Source organism: Ahaetulla prasina, chromosome 7, assembly GCF_028640845.1.
Source record: "Ahaetulla prasina isolate Xishuangbanna chromosome 7, ASM2864084v1, whole genome shotgun sequence".
Lineage (NCBI taxonomy): Eukaryota > Metazoa > Chordata > Lepidosauria > Squamata > Colubridae > Ahaetulla > Ahaetulla prasina.
Genome location: NC_080545.1, coordinates 17149579 through 17152652, shown reverse-complemented (window position 1 = coordinate 17152652; position 3074 = coordinate 17149579).

Below are 3074 nucleotides of genomic sequence, written 5' to 3'. Positions count from 1 at the left end.
GTCTGTGTCTGTGTCTCTAATCAAGCTGATATTAAGTCCACAGAGGGTTTTATACAAGCAGGAGGCGACACCCATGGCACTTTGGAGGTGTTCACTCCCCTTGGCACAGGCTGGCTGGCACAGGCAAGAGCAACTGCCATTGGCTTATTTATTGCACGATTCATAGCTAGATTTAAGGTAAAGGTAAAGGTTCCTCTCGCACATATATGCTAGTCGTTCCCGACTCTAGCGGGCGGTGCTCATCTCCGTTTCAAAGCCAAAGAGCCAGCGCTGTCCGTAGACTTCTCCATGGTCACGTGGCCGGCATGACTCAACGCCAAAGGTGCACTGAACGCTGTTACCTTCCCACCAAAGGTGGTCCCTATTTTTCTACTTGCGTTTTTTATGTGCTTTCGAACTGCTAGGTTGGCAGAAGCTGGGAAAAGTAACGGGAGCTCACCCCATTACACGGCACTAAGGATTCGAACCGCTGAACTGCCGACCTTTCGATCAACAAGCTCAGTGTGTTAGCCACTGAGCCACAATGTCCCATTTAGATTTAGGGGTCCTGTAAAATGGAAGAAGATGAAGTGCCAGGAATCGGGGAGATCATGTGTGGGGAGGGATCCTTGGACCTATTACAGAGTTTGATGCTTGAGCCTTTGGTGTTGCAGCAAGATGAGACTTGCCTACGGAAACCAATTCTTCTGTCAGTCAGACCACACACGATGACTAAACATTTCACCTCAACATTTTTTTAAGTGTCATGGCTTGTTGCTCTGTCATAACAGCCTGGGGTGGGGGGGAGGTCACCAGGGGCATCAGAAAAGCAAGATAGCCACAATCAAGTGATCAAAGCCCCATCCATAAGTGTCAGCACAGAAGCACTCTGCCTCCGCATGGCCCGTTTTTGGCCGGCAGAGTGCTTCTGGAGGCCGGGGAGGCTGAAAACAGGCCATGTGAGAGCCTCACGAGGCCTTCGCATGCCCCGTTTTGACCATCAGGGTGCTGCAGGAGGCATCCATCCTGTCTCCCCCTCCCGCCGCGGCGGAGAACTACAATGCTGATCTGGCCATCAAAGAAATCCAGTTTGACACCTTTGGGCTAGTAGGTACCTAGAGACATCTGGCCGGCATTGGTGTCTGTAGAAAAGATAGAGCAGGTGACCTGTGGAAGGATTCCAAAAGAGGCCTGTCATCACCTTGGGAATTCTAATGGCTTTGTGACTCTATCCATCCTGGCTGAACTGTCATTAACTGCCAGTCGTCAGTTATTAGAGTGAAGATGTCTTTCAAGATGCAAGTAGGTCTTTAGAAGGACTGCTGAACTCTGGGGAACTTTCCGTCTTTTTGTAGCCAGCTTCTCAGGAGGGTATTCCAAGGACAAAAGTGCCCATTTGGCTTCTTAGGAAAGGGAAACAAGGAGATGTAGTTCAGAAAACCTCCAACTCCTTTCCATCTTTTAATTGTTGATTGATCATTTTTAATCGCATGGGATTGCACACTTCTTTTAACTTGCCATGAATTAGGTTTGTCTCAGTCTTCTCAATTGTGGGGGAAGGTGTGGTGCGGAGGCTGGGGTGAAATGTTCCCGGTTTGGACCGGATCACCTGATCCAGTAGTGATGGCGACGGATGGTTCGGAGAACCGGTAGCAAAAATCCCTCCCCCCCCATGCCCAGCTGAGCTGCGCAATCATCAGAGGTGTTTTTTTTTTAACTTTTAAAAGCATTTTTTCTTAGGCCGAAAAACTGCTTTTAAAAGTAAAAAAAAAAGCTTCTGATGACCAGGCAACTCAGCTGGGATCGTCAGAGGCTTTTAAAAGCATTTTTTCTACAACCTCTTTGAGGTTGTAGAAAAATGCTTTAAAAGGCTCCTCTGATGATCCCAGCTGAGTTGCCTGGTCATCAGAGGCTTTTTTTTTTCTTTTAAAGGGAAAAATGCTTTTAAAAGAAAAGAAAAGCTTCTGACGATCAGGCAACTCAGCTGGGATCGTCAGAGGAGCCTTTTAAAAGCATTTTTTAACAACCTCTTCAGCCGAAGAGGTTGTAGAAAAAATGGTTTTTAAAAGTAAAAAAAAAAGTTGGCCACACCCACCCAATCACATTACCCCCTCACCAAGCCACGCCCACAGAACCGGTAGCAACAAATTTTACATTTCACCACTGATACATACATACATACATACATACATACATAATATTTCAGGCTAAGTGGTGGGTTTCAAAATTTTTTACTACCGGTTCTGTGGGCATGGCTTGGTGAGCGTGGGAGGGGAAGGATACTGTAAAATCTCCATTCCCACCCCACTCTAGGGGAAGGATACTGCAAAATCCCCATTCCCTCCCGATCAGGGAGCTGGGACTCTAGAGGCAGAGAATAGATGGGGGCGGAGCCAGTCAGAGGTGGTATTTACCAGTTCGTCAAACTACTTAAAATTTCCACTACCGGTTCTCCAGAACTGGTCAGAATCTGCTGAAACCCACCTCTGATCAGGCTCCAAAAAAGCTCATGGAGCATTATGGTTAGAAAACCATTTGCCCTGGGATGGGGGAACTAAGTGGAGTAAGACAGAGCAGGAATGTCTTCAGGACTTGGGCTCCTTCAAAGAGATTTATACAGAAGGAATTTCTCTCTTTGCCCAAATGTTCTCTTTGGCCCAGTGACAGAGCAGAGGCCAAGACTTTTCTGAATCACTACTTTCACCTTTCCTACTGAAACTCCTCTGACTGCCCTGCCTTCCCTTGAGGTTTCTGCCTTCCATAGTTGCCTTTTGAGAAACCTCTCGATTCTTTGCCAGATATCGGCAAATTTAGACTTCAGTTTGCCCAAGATTCTAAAACAAACCAGAGGTGGGATTCACTTACCTTCCCTACAGGTTCGCAAATGTGAGTGTGCGTGCATGAGCATGGCCTTCTGCCAGGGGTGAAGTGCTCCCAGTTCGGACCGGATCGCCATGCATTTATTTAATATTTCAAAATATTTAAAAAGTGATTGGCATGGTAACTGAGCTATGGTTTGAATCTTTCATCCTAATGGAAACAGCCCAAAGAAACATCTGTGATACAAAGAACCACCTTTGGCTTTCCCTACCCTC